Below are 24,679 nucleotides of genomic sequence, written 5' to 3' on the forward strand. Positions count from 1 at the left end.
AGCCTGTCAGCACTTTCTGATTTAACTTCACTTCCCTTTCTGCTCAGTAGAGACCCTTAATCAACTCTACAGAGAAACTTTCACTGTTATTCTCACTTTGCTCATGCGGTTAGTACCTCTGCCAAAATGACTTTGACAATTACTAGATCTGAGTCAATCTCTTTGACTGCTTTTCTATTCTTGTGCCTAGGAGGCCTGTCCTTACTGGACAACTTCACAAAACCTAGCCATTTCTTTCATTATGTAATCCAGCAGTCATGTCTGTCCTTGAGTGTATCAGCTAGCTTCTGCTTTGTAACAGCAAACAACAACAGTTCAAATGTGAACTATTTAGCTCACAATTCTGGGGATTGGCCATTTGGGCTGTGCCCAGCTGGGCAGTGGTTCTGGTCTGAGTCAGGCTTGGCTTATCACAGCCAGCCCTCAGTCATGCGTTGTTGGTCAGCTTCTGGCTGACTCACAGTTTGCCTCTACATGGTCTGTCCTCTTCCATCAAGCCAACCCAGGTTGGTTCACATGCAGTTAGATTCAGGTTCCAGTAGCAGCAAGAGTGGAAGTGCACTAGGCCTGTTGAGGTCTAGGCTCTCAACTCATAGATGGCCTCTGCTCACACGTTGTTTTGGGGAGTGGGGGAAATAGAGTCCCGATGGGAGAAGCTAAATAGTGTTGTGGCCACTTTTGCAATTTTGTAGCTAATCTTTTGATTTATGTTTAAATTGCTGCTGTCTACTATCTCTAAAGCACTCATTTTAAGCTTTTTCTATCGTTTTCCCTGGGCAGTCTTTTCTAATACCTTCGCTTACATCTGTATAAAAATTACGTCCACCTGAAATTTTTAAGCCTAACCATTTCAACAATTTTGGGGGCTTTACTTTCCAGTTTTAGAATATTTTCCATCACCCCAGAAAGATTTCTCATGCCTCTTTGCCACTGATCCCTGTTCCTACCTCTAATCTGCAAAACCATGAATCTGCTTTTGGTATCTGTGGATTTGCCTTTTCTGGACATTGTATATAAGTGGAATCATATAATAGGTAGTCTTTTGCATCTGGCTTCTTTCATGCATGTTAATGTTTTCTAGGTTCATCCATGTTGTAGCATGTATCAATAGTTTGTTCATTTTTATTGCTAAATAGTACTTTATTCTATGAGTATACCACACTTCATTTATCCATTCACCAGTTGGTGGACATTGGATTTTCCCCCAATTTTTGGCTATTATAAATAATGCTGCTGTGAATATTTGCTTGAAATCTTTGTGTGGACATTTCTGTTTATCTTGGGCAGATACCTAGGAGTAGAATTCCTAGCTTGTATGGTAAATATGTGTTTAATTTTTTGAGGAAATTGTCAAACTGTTTTCCAAAGTGGCTGTTCAATTTAACATTCTCAACAGCAGTGTATGAGGATTCCAGTTTCTCCACATCCTTGACAATACTTGTTATTGTCTTTTTGATCATAGCTCTTCTAGTGGGTCTGAAGTGGTATCGCTTTAGTTTTCATTTGCATTTCCCTAATGACTAATGATTTTTAGCATTTTTTTTGTGTGCTTGTTAGCAGTTCAGAGATCTTCCTTAGTGAAATGTTCGAATCTTTGCCCATTTTTATTTTATTTTATTTTTTACTTTATTGAAATACTGAGTTTAGTTCACATGTATATTTTTGTCTCCCAACCATTTTAATTTGTCTGATCACCATTACTACTATGTCCTATCACAACATTCTGTACATTCTTAAAACTGAGCAAATGGTAGAGTTCCATCTTTAAAAACGAAACGGGCATTTTGGACAATACATTCGTTACAGAAACGAAATAAAATGGAAAGTTCTAGCAAACTAAATTATCTTCTTAAAGAAATTTCCTCCACTGCAGGAAATCTTGAATAGTCTCCTGGCCAGTCAGCTGGAGCAATTCTTCACATAATTGATGATTTTAATTTAAAATTTAAGTATTCAAATTCTTTATATATACCTATTAAGATTTTCTATTTTTTCTTGAGTCAGTTTGATAATTTGTGTCTTTCTAGAAATTTGTTCATTTTATCTAAATTGTCTAATTTGTTGGCCTAATAGTATTCTCTTTTGCTCCTTTTAATTTCTGTAGGGTTGGTAGTACTTTTGTTGGTTCCTTTTGTGTTCATCCAGCCAGAAAGTTGGGGTTTGCTCTCCTGTTCCATTGCATACTTCTGTGACTATGCTTGTGTCCAGGGCCAAGTGGCAGGAAGAGAGAGAAAGAATACAATGCGAGTTTGTCCTAGTTTCTTGGGATCAGAAAGGAAGGTTTCCTTCCTGAGAGTTTTATTTTCTCCTCCTTTGGGATTTCTAATGTTACTGCTCATGGGATTGCTTGAAAGCTGAGGCTTAAAAGAACTCAGAGAAGAAAAAGATGGGGGATTTCTGCACTCTGAGTCTTAAGAATTCTCTTCTTCACTCCTCAAGCCAGAATGAGGGGACTTTTCCTGGAGCTGTCTCTGCCTCAGCTCAGTACCCAACTCTGGGTTTCAGGCTGCGTTGCTGGCTTGCATTCAGTCTGGGGGATACTGGAGAGCAAACATGGCAAACTCATCACTGGTTTGGTGGTACTTCGAATTCTGGCCTTTTTACTTCAAGCCTCTCACTACTCTTTGCTTTTCAGGATCCTCAGAAGCTACTCAGTGCATTCTGCCCAGGTGTACAGCCATGCTCAGTGGGAGGCATGTGCTTGTTCTAATTTTTTGTAACCAGAACCAGTCTGATTTTTAAAAATATATTTATTTATTTATGGCTGCGCCGGGTCTTACGGCACACAGGATCTTTGTTGAGGCATGTGGGATCTTTTTTAGTTGTGGCATGTGGGCTCATAGTTGCGGCATGCGGGCTTATAGTTGCAACACGTGGGATGTAGTTCCCCGACCAGGGATCGAACCTGGGCCCCCTGCATTAGGAGTGCGGAGTCTTACCCACTGGACCACCAGGGAAGTCCCAGAACCAGTCTGTTTTTAATTAGTCTATCCACCCTCCACCTTAAGCCAGTTGCTTTCCTTCTTTTATTATTTAGTTTTTGGAAAATCTCATAGCATTTTGCCATCTAGTTAAGATGATGTTGGCAGAGATGTGTATTGCTACATATAACTCATGCAGTACTGAAGAGTCCCCCTATTTCATTATTATGCAGAATTTTTAGGAATCTAAGTTCAATACATTGTCATTTGAAAACAATTTCTTTTCTTTTTGTTCAGTCTCATCATTCTCCAGATTTTCTGGATTTCCCACTAATTCTTGAAAACCAAATAGATTGCGATACCTGCAGATTTTATTTACAAAGAGAATAGAACTCTCACATTAAGAAGTAATTTAGCAGGGACTTCCCTGGTGGCGCAGTGGTTAAGAATCCACCTGCCAATGCAGGGGACATGGGTTCGAGCCCTGGTCCGGGAAGATCCCGCATGCCACGGAGCAACTAAGCCCATGCACCGCAACTACTGAGCCTGTGCTCTTGAGCCCGCATGCCACAACTACTGAAGCCTGTGTGCCTAGTGCCTGTGCTCTGCAACAAGAGAAGCCACTGCAATGAGAAGCCCATGCACGGCAACGAAGAGCAGCCCCCACTCGCCGCAACTAGAGAAAGCCCACGCGCAGCCAGGAAGACCCAATGCAGCCAAAAATAAATAAATAAAATAAATTTATTAAAAAAAAAAAAGAAGTAATTTAGCAATAGACTGTTAAGTTTCAATAACTAACTGACCAGCTCTGGAAAATCAAATCCCTGACCTGACCCACTCTGTAGTGGCTGCAGCGAGGAGGCAGCAGGCCTCTGCGAGCATCTCCAGCAGATCTAGATTGTAACTCTCTTATTTTGAAAGCTGCTGTAGGGCGTCCCGAAGGAATTACAGATATATTTGGGAAGATTTGGTGAGATTGTCCAACTTTTTTATTTTTAAGTGAGTAGTCACAAATAGAAACTTAAAATTTTAAAAAATAAAATAATAATAATGAGGTCTAACTAATTTCTACTGTTCTGAAGTCTTTCTACAGGATCTTAACTCTTGGTGGGCATTCTGAGAATCTGGTGAAAGCTCTGGTCTACATCTCCAGAAAAATTAGAGCTACATAAACGTATACTTTCTCACATACTTTCAGGTGCCTTCAGGGGCCCTCTTCATGCTCATCTGTGGATCCTAGGGCAGAGGTAGACCCCGGTTAAGAACTCCTGCAGTGAACTGACCAGATATCCTGCCTAGTTAGGGTCCCCCTGGGCAGTGCCTTGGCAGGGCGGATTGAGCTCAGGTGTGAGATGTGGTAGAAAACCTCCTGTAAATTACCCGTGATACTTGGAGAAATAGTAATTCACAAAGTTGTTCCCAGTCTACAACTTGAAATGCCAGCTCAGATCTTTTTCCTGCAGCCAGGAGGTAGGAGGTACCCTTCAGGCTGATGCAATTGCTCCAAGTTTGTTTGTTTCTTTGTTTGAACTGAAGAAGTGCGTGTTCAGGAATATATGGGGCTACAGAAGCTCCCTGGGGAGATGTTTCTCAGCCCCCCCTTCATCATGCTGCAGTGATAGGGCTGCGTGAGAGGTATAGTGGGGAGGGTCCTGACCACACAGAGAGGTGGTAGGGAAGGTCCTGACTTAGGCTTTGAAGACCTGCGGTCAAGCCTGTTCCTTAGCTCACCTTGTGGGTAAGTCACTTATTATTGCTGAGATTCCCTTTCTTTTTTGGTAAACTAGAAATAGCAATGCCTGTTCTTTTTTTTTTTTTTTTTTTTTACAATTTTGTTTGTTTATTTATTTTTGGCCATGCCTCGTAGCATGTGGGATCTTAGTTCCCCAACTAGGGATCGAACCCCTACCCCCTGCATTGGAAGCGTGGAGTCTTAACCACTGGACCACCAGGGAAGTCCCTCTATCTTTTAACAGGACCTGTGAGAATCAGTGACAGTAATATATGTGATTTTCAAAATACCTAAGCCACTCAAATGGAAAGATAAAGGGATGCATAGCATAATAGCTATGACAGAATGGCACCTTCATTCACCACGCATTTATTCACCACATTAGATGATAGTAAATACCTATCATCTAATACCACAGGGCATATTTAATTTCCCTGTGCTCCTGGTTGGGAAAATGGCCCTTCTGTCTCTCAAATACTTTTTAGAATCTCTTCATTGTATATAGAAGAGAGAATAAAAGGAAGTTTGGTGATACAGAATGAGGAAGTCAAATGATTTGTATGACATTTAGGTTGGAAAGATCAGTGATTGAGTAGTTTATATTAGTTTTTAAAATGATAATCAAAGGGAGCAGGATGATTTTAGGCTCTTCTGAAAATAGTGAGATCTCATCCTGCTCCACATCCTGTGCTGGAGATGACCTAGTTATGGGGAATGATAATAGCTCCCATTTTCTGAGAGTGTGCTTATCTTTATAGATGTTGTATCTCATTTAATCAGCCCTTGCCCAGTGAGTCCCAAAGCTGAAATCCCAGCCCTGGCTCTTTTACCTGCAGAGCCCATGCTCATAGCTACTGAGAAACAGGAAAGTGGGGCTGAATTACAGTGAGCTGAACTGGCATTTGCCCTTCCTAAGGTTCATAGGGATCAGTGTTAATTCACAGCCTTTAACCTTGAAAACTGAGAATAACCTTTGAGCTTGCTCTTCAGGACTTAGAGATAGTGGTAATTGCCATCTGAAAGCAGGGTGGGGACTCAGAAGCAAGTTTTTTTTAAAATTAATTAAAATTAATTAATTAATTAAATTTTGGCTGTGTTGGGTCTTCATTGCTGTGCGTGGGCTTCTCATTGCGGTGGCTTCTCTTGTTGTGGAGCACGGGCTCTAGGTGCGCGGGCTTCAGTAGTTGCAGTACACGGGCTCAGTAGTTGTGGCTCACGGGCTCTAGAGCGCAGGCTCAGTAGTTGTGGTGCACGAGCTTAGTTGCTCTGTGGCATGTGGGATCTTCCCGGACCAGGGCTCGAACCCGTGTCCCCTGCATTGGAACGTGGATTCTTAACCACTGCGCCACCAGGGAAGTCCTGGAAGCAAGTTTTAACTTAAAGAGGTAAGGTTCTCTGAGCTCCACTTTTTAATTTTTGAAATCCTCAAAGAAATGAATTTCCATTATTTAATCTATTTTCTGAGAGCTTTTTTTCCAACATATTGGAATTTACATTTCTGAGTTATAAGATATAGAGCAATAAGATTATAACAACATGCAAATACAGTGCATTTTCTCCATTATTGTTAGAAAGAAAAATGTGCTGGTGTTTCCACAGATGCAGTCAGTGTATTTGTTAGGCTGAATTCCCCCTCATTCTGGGTCTGCTGGTTACATTACCGACGTGGCAGAACAGAAGAAAGCAAAGGCTGAATTTTAAGTAACATTCCTAGTTGTTTAGACTCTCTTAAAAATATTCGGAATACCTAGCTATATGTCTGAGTCATCTGCTGTACTGGGTGGGAGGTAAAATTGGGAAATTTTGGCTGGCTACTGCTATGTTACAATTTCTCTAGAAACCTCAAGACAATAATGGACTCAAGCATGCCTCGAGCTTTTCTTGGAGAAACTATGGCAACGGGCCTTTTAATTAAAGCTGAAGTAGTGTGTGTAGCTTAGGAAAACAGAGATGCTGCCAACTGATAGGGAGAGTGTACAGGAATAATCCAGACAACTAAAAAAAAATTCATCTTAAATCTGTTTGGTAATTCTTTGTTCTCTATATTGTTCAAAGAAATGGTAGGAAACTTTTTTACTGGATATCAGTATTTGACTTTGGAAATGTTATATATATATATTTAAGAGAATATAGTTTCCTGATCATGTTTTTTAAGATTAATGTTCAAATGAATTTATATTTCCTGAGTACACGTTAACTGACAGATGGAAGGCCAGCCCGGAGGGCAGCCAGCCTAGGGTGGTCACAGAATGGATGCTATTTCCATTTTGATAACGGAGGTTGTTTGCATGCCCCAGTGGAATGCACTGGTGGGTGGAATCTCAACAAATTAGTAAACTGTTCCCCTCTTGAGCTGAACCGTTGACAGCCCACATGCTAGAATTTATAAACTGAAGAGCATACCAAACAGTAATTTAAAAAACAGAAACTAAATGGAAAAGCAAGAGTGGCCATTTTTCTCAGATCAAAATCTGTGTTGTGCTAACATGCCCCTCTGCCCCAGTGATGGAGAGATTTGATCACCCTCTTTGCCAGAAAGAATTTGACTTAATGCCTATTGTTTTGGTGCTTCCACTCACTCTTAAGAATGTACCTGGGGCTTCCCTGGTGGTGCAGTGGTTAAGAATCCGCCTGCCAATGCAGGGGACACGGGTTCGAGCCCTGGTCCTGGAAGATCCCACATGCCACGGAGCAGCTAAGCCCGTGCGCCACAACTACAGGGCCTGCGCTCTATAGCCTGTGAGTCACAACTACTGAGCCCGCATGCCACAACTACTGAAGCCCGCGTGCCTAGAGCCCGTGCTCCACAACAAGAGAAGCCACCGCAATGAGAAGCCTGCGCACCGCAACGAAGAGTAGCCCCTGCTTACCCCAACTAGAGAAAGCCCGCGTGCAGCAATGAAGACCCAACACAGCCAAAAAATGAAAATAAATAAAATAAATAAATTAAAAAAAAAAAAAAAGAATGTACCTGTTTGGAAGATGAATTGTGTAGTCACCTGATAAGGGCAGTAGCTGGAGAGGTGAGGAGCATCTGATGAAATACAATGTCGTGGTGACAAACATAAAGCTGGGGACAGGGAAGGAACCGGCTCTTACAACAGTCTGTTATCTGGTCTCCTTGCCTGTGGTTCCTGTCCGCCTCTTGCTCTACTGTTGGCAGAATTAGTTACCTGTAGTCAGATTTGACTTCCCACACTGTCTGCCTGCGAGATTAGTAACTTTTCTGCAGCCTCAGCTCCAACCACCTCCAACGGGTGCGTACCCTAAACTCAGACAAGGCTCAGCTGCCCCATGTTCACTGTCCTGTGTTTTCATACTGTTGCCAGTGCTGGAATTCTACTCTTTTTTTGTGTGTGTGTGGTAATTCCTACTCCTACTTCAAAAGGAGGATTAAACATCGCCTCTTTCCTCCGTTTATCTCACAATCCTCCTTTAATCCTCCTGAACATCTCCCTCCGGGACCAGATGAGGACACCAGGTGTGGGGACTGACACATCTGTCTTCCCAAGGCAGGTACTGTGTACTTTTCATCTTGTTTCTCCATAGCCTTGTGTGACATTTGGCGTGTGATGGGTCCTTACTCACTGTGTGTTGAATATTTGATGTTCGGTAAATGTTTGATGAAACGATGAATGGGATTAAGTGGGTGAAATAGTTGGAGTCACTAGGGCATATGTGAGAAAACACAAAGTATTTGAAGTTTGGTTCTGTTTTCCCTCCTCTTCCTCATCCTCCTGCTCCTCTGGGTACCACTGCTCTCAGGCTGTTTTTTGGTTTCCCAGAGCACTTTCCTCCGGGTCTAATAGGCTTGCCCTACCCCAAGTGCCCCTGATCTCCTACAACACCCTTTCCTCCCCAGACTTCTACCTTCAACTTCAGTCAGACTGCCATTTCCGTACTGAAGAATGCAGCTAGACATAATTAGAGGATAATCACGTCAACCTAATTCATTCCACATTATAAAAGACTGACAGGGAGGCCCCAAGAAGTGTCTGAAATTTGGATTTAACAATACACGGGATTGCTTGTCTGTTCAGATTTCTGACTGAGTATATTACCTTCCCTTTCATGCAGTATATTAATGCCCTCTCTACACAGGTTTTTATGCCAGGATTTTGGATTATGTTATTCAGTCATGACAAAGGAATATTTTGAGAGCTGCCTTGCCTGTGACCCATTTCAGTAAAATTACTGCCTTTGTTCAGCAGCATTTGTGCAAAAATTTGAATACTTTTTTGCATCTTTTTTTTTTACATAAATGACTGAACATTGGAAAAATGACTGCTGATGCTGGTGTTGGGATATTAAATCTCATACAGCTAATGCACTTCGGACAGAGACGTACAAAATTATCAGGTGAGGCAAGAGAGTCAATTCTTAGCCTCAAATGTCTGCTCATGGAATTGAAGGCCATCTATAGTCTTTTATTACATAGGAAAAAAAAGCCAAAGCAAGGGACCTTTCTGGAATTCTGGAACTCTGTCCTTGAAGGTTGTGTGTAAAGGGGGAGCTATTACTAAGGATTTTTTATCTTATATTTTAGTTTCTGGGCCTCCAACCTAAATATCTCTTATGTGACTTCCACACATTTCATTTCTTCTGTGCTTTCACAAACACATTTTGTACAGAGGAGGGGCTTCCTGTAAAAGGTAAGGAAGATGGGCCCGGGTTTCCTTTAAGCTGCCCCCTCTTGGAAGTTATTAACTCTTGGTTTAAACCCTTCTAACAGCTGGAATCTCGCCAGTACATTTGCTACAACTAATTTAGTAGATTCCAAGGTCAGGGCCCTGTAAGCCAGGCTGTGGCATATGCCCTGGGTTGGGTACTGGCACCCACAAGAGGAGGCCAGAGGCTCTGCAAACCATCACCACTTTCCTTACCTGTTTTCCTTACCCATCTGGGAACCACCAGAGCCTAGAGGACAGCTTACTCTGGACCATTGGCTCTGAAGGGCTCAGTCTAACCAGAAGAGTGAACCCAGCTGACCAAGAGAGGCCTTCCATCAGAAACCTTGGAATAAAATCAAGTTGAATAAGACCTGCCCCTACCTTTGAGGAACTCTCTTTTTCTTCTTCTTCTTTTTTTTTTTAAATCTCACAGTGGTGTGTAAGCCGATGAGAAATTTGTCATTCATTGAAGTTAGTGTGAATGCTTCCTTTCTTCTCTTCTTTGGCTGTACCTGCATTTCCCCAAGTTTCTGTGTCTTGGGTGCAGAGTCAAAGTGTAAACTGGGATTATTGTGTGTGTGTTTGTTTTTTCTGGCTCTACATGTAAGATTTTCATAATGGGATTAGGGGAGTGGAGAAAGGTAACAGGAAAAACTTTTTGTGTGCTGGTGTCTCTTCCCTGTGGGATTAAAGATTTAGTTTGGTAGCATTTGCTGTTACTGTTTATTTTAATATTATTTTAATTTTTGCATAGGTATTCAAATATTCAATAGTCAAAAATTAGAACATATAAAAATATATCAGTGAGAATTCTTTATCCCATTCTTGTTCCTCACTTTTTAGGAAATTTATATAACCACTCTTCTTAGTTTCTTGTGAATCTTCTCATTATTTATTTTTCTATATACGAGGAAGTAGAAATTCATTTTATTTTTCTCTTATATGAATAGTAACTGTGTATGCTATTTGCATCTTGTTTTACTCAGTGCACCTAGCTGAACTTTCCATTACGAGTATTCTATTTCTTTTTGTGGCAACATAGTATTCCATTAGATGCAAGCATATAAGGCAATTAACCATCCTCCTGTTACTGACGCTTGGAAATTTTCTAATCATTCATTGTTATAAACAATGCTTAAATGTAAAACCTTGGTCATTTCACATGTGTGCAAATATTATCTGTAGGATGAACTCTCAGAAGGAGAATTATGGGGTCAAAAGTTATATATTTCCATTTTGATAAATGTTACCATATGGCCCTCCGTAATGGTCTGTTTTAATTATTGAGGCTTCATAACATGTTGTAGTCCTCTCTTATTAAAATACACTTTTGCTTTGCTATTCTTTTGAATGATTTCTTTCTTGCAGGTTGTCTAATTCTAAGGAAAAAAATAGTATTTTTACTTGAGACCACATTAAATGGGAATTTTGCTAAAGAAGAGTGGAATCTTTATCATTTTGAGTTTTCCTGCCTAAAAACTGGTATCCTTTTCTATTAGTTCAATTCTTCTTTTGTGGAGGAGTGTTTTTCATGTAGCTCTTTCACAGTTTTGGTTAAGATTATTTCTAGTATTTTATCTTTTTGGTTGTGGTTAAAAGTGAGTCTTTCTTTTCCATTATATCTTCTATTTGTAGTTCTGTACAAACTGTTGGTTTCATTATCTTAATCTTGTAATCTTCTAACGTACTTCATTATTTCATGGTTTGTAGTACTTCTCCGTGGAGTCCCTTTGGGTTTTCCAGGTATAAAACACATCGTCTGAGACTAGAGATTATTGTACATCCTCCTTTCCAACTTTCACATTTCTTATTCATTTCACTTGTATGTTTGCATTGGCTAGGACATCCCACAAGATGTTAAGTAATAGTAATAGGAGTAGGTATCCTTTTCCTGTTCCTGACTTTATGAGAATGTTCCTGGGGTTTCCCTGTGAAGATTTTGGGTTGAGATAAATACATTTTATCATGCTTCAGAAGTATCCCTCTGTGCTGGTTTACCCTTGGCCTCCTGGCTTCACCTCGCCCTTGTATACTGTACTCCGGTGTGGAGCTGGGGCTCTGTAGACCACATTTTCCAGATGCCTGTGAGAGCTTCTTCCTGATGGGATCTGTCATTAGGAGGGAGGAACACTTCCTGTCTCCTCTGCTCCAGGCAGAGATGCCCAGTAGAGGCTCTCAGCACAGCCTCCAGCTTTTTCTCTAGACTTTGAGAACCAGCCTCACCTCTGCTCATAGGTACAGCAGACAGGCTGTGTCCCTCCCCGGAGGTGTGAGCCCTCCTCTGAGCCCCTGAGGGGCTGACAGCACCTGAGCAGTGGGCTCTTCTCACAGGTCCGAGCTCCAGCTTTGTGGGGCCTCTCCTCTGAGCCCCGACATTCTTGTAACTGGATTGCTTCCCCTCCCTCCAGCTCAATGGGTGTTAGCGGCTTCCTGCATTTGTGATCGCTAGGTTAACGTTCTACTGTTCCAGTCCTCTAGCACCTGTTTCACCAATTCCCTTTATTTAACCCCCTCTTTTGAAATACTTTCTGCTTTCCTGAAATCACCCAGTCTGATGGCTCATCTGTTCCTGTTTTATTGAATGTTTTTATCAAGATTGTTTCCTGAAATTTTTTCCCCAATGCTTTCTCTGTGCCAATGGAGGTGATTGCGTGTGTGGTTTTTTCTTTAGACCCGTGAAATATAATAATGGATTTTCTAATGCTGGACTTTTCTTGAATTACTGTAATAAATCTCCCTTCATCATGTTGTATTTGTCTCATGGGCTCCTGATTCTGCTAGCTGATATTTTCCTTAAGATTTTTGCATTAACATTTGTATATGAGACTGGTCTGAAGTTTTCTCTTTTTGGGTGGTCTGTGTCAGGTTTTCATTTCAATGCTGTTATTTGCTTTGTAAACATTTGGGGCTTCCCATGTTTTTTCTAAGCTCTGGAACCATTCAAATAACATTCAACATTAACCATTCCTGGTTTCTGTTATTTTGTCTCATTTTATTTCTTAAAGTTTGGTGGCATTCCTTTATGAGATTCTCTGGGATTGGTGCTTGTTTGGTATCATATAATAGGAGATCTATGGTGTCTGATGCTGCATTAGCTGAGCTAGTTGAGAAAAGGTTTTGTGGATGCCAGAGCTGGTCCAAACCAAGCTGTGAAATCCGCAGCGTGTCTTTGGTGCCCTTTTAATCCCATGATCATTGTATCCATGTCTCTAAGTAATTCTCCCTCTTACCTGCTCCTCTTTTCTGTCCTATTCTGATGTCAGTCCCTGCTGAGGTTTCCTGCTACTAACTGGTACAGTTTTGGGGATATGACCCAAATGCTTACATTTTTTTAATTTTTAAATTTACTTTATTGAAGTATAGTTGATTTGCAATGTGTTAGTTTCTGGTGTAGAGCAAAGTGACTCAGATATATATATATATATATATATTTTTTTTTAATATATATTCTTTTTCATATTCTTTTCCATTATGGTTTATCACAGGATATTGAATATAGTTCCCTGTGCTATACAGTAGGACCTTGTTGTTTATCCATCCTGTATATAATAGTTTGCATCTGCTAATCCCAAACTCCCAATACTTCGCTCCCCATCACTCCATCCTTGGCAACCACAAGTCTGTTCTCTATGTCTGTGAGTCTGTTTCTGTTTTGTAGGTAAGTTCATTTGTGTCATATTTTAGATTCCACGTATAAGTGATATCATGTGGTATTTGTCTTTCTCTTTCTGACTTCACTTAGTATGATAATCTCTAGGGCCATCCAGGTTGCTGTAAATGGCATTATTTCATTCTTTTTTATGGCTGAGTAATGTTCCATGGTATATATATGCCACATCTTCTTTACCCATTCATCTGTTGATGGACATTTAGGTTGTATCCATGTCTTGGCTATTGTGAATAGTGCTGCTATGAACATAAGAGTGCATATATCTTTTTGAATTATAGTTTTGTCTGGATATATGCCCAGGAGTGGGATTTCTGGATCATATGGTAGCTCTATATTTAGTTTTTTAAACTGTACTGTTCTCCATAGTGGCTGCACCAATTTACATTCCCACCAGCAGTGTAGGAGGGGTCGCTTTTCTCCACACCCTCTCCAGCATTTATTATTTATAGACTTTTTAAAAAAATTATTATTTATTTTCTTTATTCTTTTTGGCTGCATCAGGTCTTAGTTGCAGCACATGGGATCTTCGTTGAGGCATGTGGGATCTTTTGTTGTGGCGCTCAGGCTTCTCTCTAGTTGTGGCGTGTGGGTTTTCTTTCTCTGGTTGTGGCATGTGGGCTCCAGGGCGCATGGTCTCTGTAGTTGTGGCTCGTGGGCTCCAGAGCGCGTGGGCTCTGTAGTTGTGGTGCGTAGGCGCCAGAGCATGTGGGCTCTGTAGTTTGCGGCACGTGGGCTCTCTCATTGAGACTCATGAGCTCAATAGTTGTGGCACGCGGGCTTAGTTGTCCCGCAGCATGTGGGATCTTAGTTCCCAACCAGGGATCGAACCTGCGTCCCCTGCATTGGAAGGCAGATTCATTACCACTGGACCACCAGGGAAGTCCTCATTTGTAGACTTTGTGATGATGGCCATTCTGACTGGTGTGAGGTGGAACCTCATTGTAGTTTTGATTTGCATTTCTCTAATAATTAGTGATGCTGAGCATCTTTTCATGTGCCTGTTGGCCATCTGTATGTCTTCTTTGGAGAAATGTCTATTTAGATCTTCTGCTCAGTTTTTGATTGGGTTGTTTGTCTTTTTGTTATTGAGCTGTATAAGCTTTTTGTGTATTTTGGAAATAACGTCCTTGTTGGTTGAGAAATGCTTGCATTTTAATAGCAGAATCATGAATGTGGTCATGACAGATTCTTGGGTCCTAGTACTTCATTTTCTGTGTCCCCTCTGTCTTCTCTTTTAGATTCTCCAAAAGTCTGAGGTGAGGCATAAGTGTACCAGGTTGGGGAGAGTGCATCTTCCCATGGACTCAGTTAATAAGCTTTCCACTCAGGAACGTTAGGGGGTCCCCAGCCTTCTTTAAAAAAACCCATCAGGGTCACCACGTAGCTACCTTGGAGTAAGTAAAGGAAAAAATGGAATAAAACCTTGTCAAGTTTCTGATCTCAACTCTAGCCTCCTAGCTCATCAATTATTTTCACCCTTTCTCTGGCCAGCAGGCCTTTCCTTGCCCTTGACTCATTTTTGAAGCCGTGACCCTGGCTTCTCACCCAGTGCTTCCCTCCCCCATGAACTGACCATCTCTCAGTTGCTGTGCAGTGTCTCCTGAGCATGCTTCATGTTACCTTAATTGCATCCCTTGCTTTACGTCTGCATTCCCCTCTGGACTGGCCACTCCTGGGCTGCGTTCTGTGTCTCTTCACTTTTGTTTCCATGGCTTACAGTGCTGCACATAGGAGGCCTCAAATATCTTAGTTGAATTATTGAATAAATGAAACCCAAGTAAATGTGGACACAAAGAAAGATGGATGGCAAATGGATAAATGGACCCTGAAGGGGCTTCAATACCATGTGCCAGAAACTAAAAGGATTTTTTAAAAAAAATTTTATTTATTTATTTATTATTTATTTTTGGCTGTGTTGGGTCTTCGTTTCTATGCGAGGGCTTTCTCTAGTTGCGGCGAGCGGGGGCCACTCTTCATCGCGGTGCGCGGGCCTCTCACCGTCGCGGCCTCTCTTGTTGCGGAGCACAAGCTCCAGACGCGCAGGCTCAGTAGTTGTGGCTCACGGGCCTAGTTGCTCCGCGGCATGTGGGATTTTCCCAGACCAGGACTCGAACCCATGTCCCCTGCATTGGCAGGCAGATTCTCAACCACTGCGCCACCAGGGAAGCCCTAAAAGGATTTTTAAAAATAGTTCACTTGCAACTGTGTGAAAGCAAACATGGTGTTTTCATTCAGAGGGAATTTAATTTATATTTGATATGTTTACATTGCTGATGCTTTCCTGGCAACACACGTTTTAAATCTGCTTACTCAGAAGATGTACATCAGAATACGGCAGAAAGACAGTTTTCAAAATCTAAAAGCCTCTGGCGGCTTTATAATAATTCACCTTTTGTATCAGGAAATTTGTGTTTTTCCTTCCTGCTTCAGGAAATGATGATAGGAGAGGTAAGGGACGCAAAGGGAGTAATACGGGGGCTAAGTATAGATCTTTGGGGAGATGGGCTGACCTGAGAGTGGAGGATTAAATTGAGGGGTTTGCGGGAAATTAAAGCTCTTTCCATGATGCCTCCACCTACAAAGTGTAAATATAAATAGAACATGGGATTAGGTTTTGCTTGAATGTGTTCCCATCTTGAGCTGCTGGAAAAATTTTATCTTTATTTTATTTTTTATAAATTTATTTATTTATGTTTGGCTGTGTTGGGTCTTCGTTGCTGTGCGCAGGCCTTCTCTAGTTGTGGCGAGCGAGGGCTATTCGTCCTTGTGGTGCGCGGGCTTCTCATTGCGGTGGCTTCTCGTTGCGTAGCATGGGCTCTAGGTGCACGGGCTTCAGTAGTTTTGGCACGCGGGTTCAGTAGTTGTGGCTCGTGGGCTCTAGAGCGTAGGCTCATTAGTTGTGGTGCACGGGCTTGGTTGCTCCGCGGCATGTGGGATCTTCGTGGACCAGGGCTCGAACCCGTGTCCCCTGCATTGGTAGGGAGATTCTTAACCACTGCACTACCAGGGAAGTCCTGGAAAATTTTTAATTGGCAAGTGCTGTTTGGATGACAAAGGGAGGAATTTCAAATTTCTTGGACCCACTTTAGCCACAGAAATTATTCCAGACCATCGGAACACTGTTAACCTTATCTTACCGCTCCACTAATGCTACCTGCCCAGAGTACATCCCAGTGTGTTCGTGTGTTCTTTATTCTTACTCTCTAGGTAGATATTTTATGTGCCAGTTTTTCTTATCAATGTACTAAATTATGTTTAGTCATGCTGAATCGTATAGGGACAGTTTTGGAAGAGATTTGCACATGTGTCTATGCTTATTATTGAATTGCATAAGTGGTCAAAGTTAATCTTTATAAAGAGTTTAGCATCACTCCAAAATGAAGGAAAATTATTCGATGGTGACAGTATGAATTTGCTGATTTTATGACTTGGCTTCAGAAGTGTTTTTCTTTTTCACTTTATCCACTGTGATAGAAAGTTAATTCTTTTAAAATATTTTATTTATTTATTTATTTATTTTTGGTTGCATTGGGTCTTAGATGTGGCACACAGGATATTCGTTGAGGCATGTGGGATCTTTCGTTGCAGCACGCAGGCTTCTCTCTAGTTGTGGCCTGCGGGTTTTCTCTTCTCTAGTTGTGGCACTTGGGCTCCAGGGCGTGTGGGCTCTGTAGTTGTGGCACGCAGGTTCCTGAGAGTTTGGGCTCTGTAGTTTGAGGCATGCAGGCTCTCTGGTTGAGGTGCGTGAGCTCAGTAGTTGTGGCGCGCAGGCTTAGTTGTCCTGTGGCATGTGGGATCTTAGTTCCCTGACCAGGGATGGAACCCCCGTCCCCTGCATTGGAAGGCAGATTCTTTACCACTGGACCACCAGGGAAGTCCCGAAGAAGGTTAATTCTTACCTGTAAATCAATATGAGTGCTTCATTCTACCCCCCAGAGCTTGTTTCTGTCTTTTCTTGGTGGGGTATGAGGGCTGTGAGTGCAGGATGGAGCCTGTAGGGGGTTGATCTTGTGGTTTCTTCAGACGAAGTGTCCTCCCCTCCTCCCCAGGGAGACGCTCCTCCTCTCCAAGGGCACACAGTGTGGACACCCCTGCTGCCTCCTGTCCTTGACATCGATGCACACTGGATCCCAGTAAGATCCAGTAAGGCTTTAGCTGAATGCTCCAAAACGCAGTGGGTGGGAGGAGAGAGGGTCAAGGCTCTGTCAAGGGCCAGCCCAGGCCTTGCTGCCCAGACCTTTGGATCTCTTTTACCCTTTAACTCTCGTTGTTTTTTGGTCTCTCTACATCCTAAGCACAGGTGTTTTCTCTTCTTGTCTTTGTCCTAGACTTTGCATCCCCCCTCCCTCCCTCACCCCTAGCATCAGGCATCCCGTGAAGGTCGGTGCTTTCTCCTTTTCTCATTCTCTGAGAAGGGCAGGGTGAACTCTGGCTCATGACTGCTGGCTTTGACAGCCTCTGCAGGGTCTAGATGAGAAAGTCACAGTCTTCCTGCTTAATGCTGCTTTGACTGTATATTTTTGTGACCAGGTGGCCCCACATTACTATACTAAGAAAGCTTTTTCAATTAGCCAACCGTAAGGGTACCCAAATGAATTATCCTTAATCCCTATGAAAAAAAAGTACATACAAATACGATGTCAACCAATTCCATCAAAGTTTGGCATGAGGTGGAATGTTGTGGTCCCCCTTCTCCTTCCTCGTAAGATTAAGGGAATAATTTGTTTTTAAAGCAAGCATTTGAATTTTGGGTTTTTCTTTAAACTCAGATGGCCATGTATAGAACTCGGTAACCCCCACAATGCCCACAGAAGTGTGATGCGCACTCTTCTGTCGGAGGTGTTCTAACCACACAGGTGAGAGAATCAGCCCATTCCCATCGCGTAAGAGCAGAGCCTCTCATTTTAGCCTCCCTTGATTTGATTTTTTTTTTACTGCAACGAGAAGTTATTTAGGAACATTTTAGGGCACAGAGGACACGGTGAAGTGAGAGACCGTATCTCTACTGCGGAGGTAGCCCATACTTCTGATGATTACATTAAAATAAGTGAGATACGTGTTCGAAAACAAAAAAAGATCACTTTTCTAGTTTGGACATTTTCGGTGATAAAAAAAAGTCTGGCTTTCTAGATACGTTTTATTTATTGCCTTTGTCACATTTTCACCACCAAAAAGAATATTAGTAGAAACCTAAGATGACCAAAGCTGAGAAGAAACAATATAAATTGTGTCAGCAAGACACTGTCCTCTCAGATCTTCTTGTTTAAGCATATTAAGAATGTTCTCAGGTCGTTCTTGAACACAGGAAAACCGGAACTCTTTGTGTGTGTGTATATATAAATATATATCCGTATCAGTATAAAAAAAAGGTAGAATTAGTCTCCATCCAGTGGTGGTCTGGAGCGGGCTTCTATCAGAGGGGGAGCCACTTGTATGCATCTCTTTCCCATTGTGTGTTCAGCGTTCAGTGACATCATGGCCGCGATGGGAATATTTACACCATGGAAATTGGCAAACACTCCATCATAGACTACCCCCCACCGCAACCAGTGAGCCCGTTTACCAGCAGCCACTGTCTCCATCTAATCTAGGGAAAAAATCAGATATTCCCAAATAAGCACCTGCTAGTTACAAGACTGGTTATTGGAAAACAGAACTGTAACAATAAGCCAGTTAATATTTCAGTGAAATGCTAATTGAATTTTGTATATTTATTTCTATCCCTTTATCTTACCCAACTCAATGATTTCTGACAGTTTTTTAATTGATTGCTTAGATTTTTCTGCTACTCAGACACATTTGTAAATGATAACTTTGACTTTTTTTTTGCTAATGCTCACACTACTTATTTTTTCTGTCCTATTTCATTAGCTATTGTCTCCTAAAATTTTCAAAATAATTGTGATAGTGAGTACCCTTGGCTTGGGTTTACTTTAAGGTAATGCCTTTACTATTTCACATTTATCATAATGTTTGCTGTTGATTCCTGATAGGTAATCCTTTTAAAATTTAGGAAGTTCCCTTCTATTTCCATTTCACTGAGTTTTTCATCAACAGTTGCTCTTGAATTTATTTGCAATTTTGGTGTGCCTATTGATATCATTATTTTTTCTTTAACTTATAACTGTAATAAATTATGATGATGGGTTCCCTGTTGTTGAATCAGCCTTTAATCATTGGAATAAACTATTTCATCTTGTAATGTTATTGTTTTCACTCACTGCTCTAGTTTTGGTAAGATTTCATTCAGGATCTTTTTATTTAGCTCCCTGTGTTAGATTGGAGTAGTTGTTTCTTTTCTTGAATTTATCAAGTTTTGTTTTTACACTGTGTTAGCATCTTGAAATTAAGAAAAAATTTCATATTTTTCTATTCCTTCGAGTAATTTGAATGATAAAGTAATCATCTGTTTTAAGGTTAGATAGAACTTGAAGGCGCCCCTTTTAGCATAAAGTGTATGAGAGTGTGAACTGAGTCAGTGCTGCTGGGATGTGTTTCCTGCCTCTGAGTTGACAGTCATTCTCCCGTTCTCCTCCGATTCTGTGGAGTAAAGAATTTTTCGTAGCCATTCTTCTTGCTGTGGTTCATCAAGCTGTTGGTTAGTCCTTCCATCAAGGATATCCACCAGGTTGCAGTTAGTTTCACGTCTCTGTTCTCTGTTTCTTCAGTTGTTTCTTTCAAGGTGTCTTGAGTCTTTGTGACACTTCTATTTTGTTATTCAGTGTATCCTATTTTGTTTATCTTGGCACACAGGTCTAGAATTTTCACTGGCACACTTCTTGGTCAGTAATTGTGGGTCAAAACTTTTAACCAGAACACAAAATACAGACAGACCAGAGTGGGGTAATTGTTATATGTTGTAGTAGCTATGCTTAATATGCTACAAAACCCTCTGTGACTTATGGCAAAGTGCACTGGTGCTTATCAGCTTGAAGTATATGTACTGCCTGGGTGCTACGCTGGCATATAGCATACGGGAAACACAGAAATTTTAACTGTTAATGGCAGTAGGAATTTAGAGTATATATATATATATTTTTTTTTTTTTTTTTATTTTTAATTTATTTATTTTTGGCTGAGTTGGGTCTTCGTTGCTGTGTGAGGGCTTTCTCTAGTTGCGGCGAGCGGGGGCTACTCTTCATTGCAGTACGTGGGCTTCTCATTGCAGTCGCTTCTCTTGTTGCAGAGCACAGACTCTAGGCATGCGGGCTTCAGTAGTTGTGGCACGTGGGCTCAGTAGTTGTGGCTCACGGACTCTAGAGTGCAAGCTCAGTAGTTGTGTTGCTCTGCAGCATGTGGGATCTTCCCAGACCAGGGCTCTAACTCATGTCCCCTGCATTGGCAGGTGGATTCTTAACCACTGCGCCACCAGGGAAGCCCTAGAGTATATTTTAAAAGGGATATATATGTATATATATTAGGGGTCCCCAACCCCTGGGCTGTGGACGGGTTCCAGTCCGGGGCCTGTTAGGAACTAGGCCTCACAGCAGGAGGTGAGCAGTGGGAGAGTGAGCGAAGCTTCATCTGCCGCTCCCCATTGCTCGCATTACCTCCTGAACCATCGCTGCCCTCCCCGCACGCCGTCTGTGGAAAGATTGTCTTCCACGAAACCAGTCCCTGTGCCAATGTAAATTTTCATTTTTCCTGATGTCAGTTTGTTTTCTTATAAATGAATCTGATGGAATTGATTTTTATGTTTTTAACAAATGATGCCAAAACTCACTGAAAATATTCATTTGGGTGGTTTTAAGCAGATTGAAGAACTCTCTTGAAAAATTTAAAAATCTGTAAAATTAGAGCTTTTCTAGGTAATAAACTTACATTTTTTAGGGGAACGAAGTCCTTTGTTAGTAGAATTGTGTCCAAATATCCATTTTCAAAACATTCTATTCTACAAACTTAAAACAGCAGTTACTTTCTCATTTGTTATTCAGACATCACCTTTATTTGTCTGATCTGTTTGAAAATATCTGCTATTCATGGTTTCCTGTCATCACTTAGAGTTAGAAATTTTGGAATTCTTGTCTTTCTGTAATATGAAACAGCATAATTTGCTTTTAAATTTGATGACTCTTTTAAGTGCCTTTAAAGAGAATCAATACAAGTCTATGGTACACAATTTTTACACCCATTTTTATAGTAAGAACTGTGATTTTTCCTCAAGGTTCATCCTTCCCTTATTTTTGTAATATAAATGAATGCTGTGGTTATAACTGGGCATATGGTGAACTAGCGACAGCCTCCATTTCTCAGCCTGTCCTGCAGTTCTGTCCAGTTGGATGTTAGCAGAAGTGATGCACGCACGTTACAGGTTGAGTCCTTGAGAGAGAGGGTTGCTTGTCTCCTTTGGTACCTTCCTCTCCTCTGTTTGGAAAGGAACTGTGGTGGTGGGTGACCAAGTTCAACCACGTGGACAAGGCATGCCTTTGGGGAAGGCAGAGCAGCAGTGGGGTAGGATCCTGGTCCTTGGCTGATCTCATGGGTTAGAGGCACCTGGCAGCCGCAAGAATTAGCCGCGAGGAAGATGAATTTCCATCTTGTTTATATCACCGTATTTTTGGATTTATTTGTTACAGTAATGGGCTTGTATTTTACTCTATTTTTCAGCTCATTATAATGTAGTATAAAGAGTATATTCCTATTGTTTTTACAAAAATTTTTATGTTTCTATATTTTTCTAAAAATAACCACGTTGATTAAAGTGGAACAGAGCAGATTGTTCAGATGTATATCCAAGTATGTGTAGAGGTTTAGTAAATGATAAAGATGGCATTTTGAATCAAAAGGGATGGATTGATAGTTGCTGAGGCTGGGTGGTGGGTACTTAGGGTTCTTTATACTCTTGTTACCAACCTGGGTCGTTGGACTCTTTAATCAATAGAAATTGATAAGAGGCCAGATGAGAAATTCAGGCAAGGCCTTACTGGAGTTCGAGCAGCAGCAGGAGGGAGGGAAAACAAGTAACAGGTGCCCTTGCTCACTCCCTGAGGTGGAGCAAGCTGGTCCCTTAAATAGGGTTTGGGTGGGGGCAGTTGGATGGGTGGGGCCAGAGGGGTGGCTTAGGTGGGCCGCCCACCCCCTTGGTGGCGCCCCCCTCCTTGGTGGCGCAGGGATCATGTGGAGTACCCTGCTTTTGCTCCCAGCACCTCAGAAGTGACAGTTGATTCTTGGCCGCTTTGTTTCCTGTTGTTCATAATTTGCCCCAAATGGGCATGGGTGTAGTTATTTTTAGTCCCTTATAGTTTCTTTGTATCTGTTGCCCGAGGAGATGTTTGTCCAGGTGCATGTGCAAGTGTTCAGGTAGAGGGTCCCAGGTCCCAGCTTACCTGACTTCTACTTTCTTTTATATATTTTGAAATTTTCTATAATAAAAAATAAACATTTAAAAAATTAAAAATAAATAAAATAAACTCTGGAGAAAGAGTAGATAATTCAATGGATGATATTACCCATTGGAAGTAAAATTAGTCTATATTTCACACTATAGTCAAAAATTAATTTCAGATGGATTAAAAATATGCACGTAATTCCAGATGGATTGTAAACGTGCACTTAAAGGAGGTAAGAAATTGAAGAAGATATAGGAGAACATTTTGTAATCTTGCAAGCTGGGAGAAACTTCCTAGGAAAAAACAAAATTTAGAAGTCATAAAGGAGGGGGGGACAGATAAATTAGGAGTTTTGGATTAAAATATACACACTACTATATATAAAATAGATAACCAACAAGGACCTACTGTATAGCACAGGGAACTCTATTCAAGGAACTATACTCAATATCTTGTAATGACCTATAATGGAAGAGGATGTAAAAAATGAATATATATTCATATGTATATGTATAACTGAATCACTTTGCTGTTAGTTCCTGAAACTAACACAACATTGTAGATCAAGTATTATTTCAATAAAAATTCAAAAAATAGAAATCATAAAGGAAAAGATGGGCAGGTTTGAGTAAAAGAATTGTAGACTTCTGTACTGTAAGATTAAAAGGCAGGTTGTAACCTAGGCAAACATACTTGGCTGCATATATAGCAAATAATTGTATTCGAATTATATAAAAAGCTTCCACAAAAGCAATATGGCACATACATACAATTTGTAGAAAAATGAGTAAAGGATGTGAACGGACAATTCAAAGAAGAAAACAAAAAAAAAGGCTGATAAAAATATGAAAAGATTTCCATATTTTTTTACTAATAAAAAATACAAATTAAGACTTGTTTTTTACCCATCAGACTGGCAAGAAATAAAAAGATTGATACTCTCCAGTGTTGATGGTGATAGGAGGAAATAGGGCTTTCAGAGCATTGCTAGAAATGTGGTTGGTTCAGCATTTTTAGAGACACATTTGGTGGTATCTTTACAATGTAATTTTTCTATGGCCTGGTAATTCCATTTCAAAGTAAAGATTTAGTTAAAGATATATATACATCTTGTTTATTGCACTGTTTATAAAAGAAAAAACCTGAAATATCCCAAATTTTAAACAATAGGAGTATAGTTAACTAAAGTATGGCATACCAGTATACTGGAAAATTATTCAGCTGTTAAAAATAATGTAAATCTGAAATGCTGTCTCTATCATTGTTAGATAAAAAGAGCAAAGTGCAACCCAATATGTATAGCAAGATCCTATTTTTGTTAAAAATTATTGTTTATTTGTCTGTAAATATCTGTGTAAGCATAGGAAAAACATCAGGATGCTATTTACTAACTTCCCAGGTATTACTCTGGAGAGATGTGTTTCGAGGTACAAAACAGGGACATCCATTGATTTATATACTTTGAAAAGAGTGTGGTATACTCCTTTGGGAGGGTTTAACTTTCTAATTTGTTCTTGTCTGCAAGTTTTAGACAACTAGATCTTTAAAAAAGAAAATCAAACCCCAAACTTAATGAGAATGGACTTTGTGCCATGTACAGGTAGGAACAATGAAGGACAAAGGAAAAAGAAGCATGTTTCTGACTTCATGTCCACAAATACATTTTAAATGAGTCAAACTGCGATAAATGCTGTTTAAAAAAAAAAAAAGCCACATTGAAATAAACACCACTTTAATCAGTCTACTGGGAAAGTCAACAGGATCATATGATCTAGGTTAAAAAGTTCCTAGCCCTTGCCCAAATAACTGCAAGAGAGAGTAACCAAATCTCTTTACAGCTTTTAGCTACTATTCAATAACATCATCTCCGGAAAAAGTCAGTACAAGGTGACTTCTAATGCAGAGATTTTGCTGATGTCCGTGTGATATAGGTCAAAGACAGAGCAGAAATGCACCATAAGTGATGCCGCAGCTACCCCCAGACTGGACTAGCTCACGTTTTTCATTGTCTGATTAGCTGTTTTTGTTTGGCCCTTGGTCCTTTTAGCTCTCTGCTCCTTCTCTCTCTCTCTCTTTACTTATCAGTTATCAGAAGATATTAGGTTGTGAAAACAATTTTTTTCTTCTTGCTGATGAGTCGGTCTTCAGGGTAAGCAGACTTTGAGAGTAAATGTGCTGCCAGAAAAGCATTAAAGACTTGGAACACAGACCAAGTACACATTCAGTTAGTTTCTTTGGGGGCAAAGGTTCAGCCTTCAGACTGTGAGTGGGAGCGCCCTGCCCATCCCCCGTGGGGACTGGTGATACTTCGGAGACATTTCTGATCGTCGCTGTGTGTGCTGGAAGCTTGTACCCAA

The 24,679-nt window shown here is 40.8% G+C and overlaps 1 protein-coding gene and 1 non-coding gene across 2 annotated transcripts in view; one reads left to right on the top strand and one right to left on the bottom strand.

Moving 5' to 3' along the window:
• Positions 1-24,679, top strand: part of DST (dystonin) — a 491,021-nt gene that overhangs the window by 10,693 nt on the left and 455,649 nt on the right.
• On the bottom strand, positions 2,885-2,957 carry TRNAR-CCU (transfer RNA arginine (anticodon CCU)). Its single transcript has one exon. It is a non-coding gene; the product is annotated as a tRNA-Arg (tRNA).

Source organism: Eschrichtius robustus, chromosome 12 (assembly GCF_028021215.1).
Source record: "Eschrichtius robustus isolate mEscRob2 chromosome 12, mEscRob2.pri, whole genome shotgun sequence".
In the NCBI taxonomy this organism is placed as follows: Eukaryota; Metazoa; Chordata; class Mammalia; order Artiodactyla; family Eschrichtiidae; genus Eschrichtius; species Eschrichtius robustus.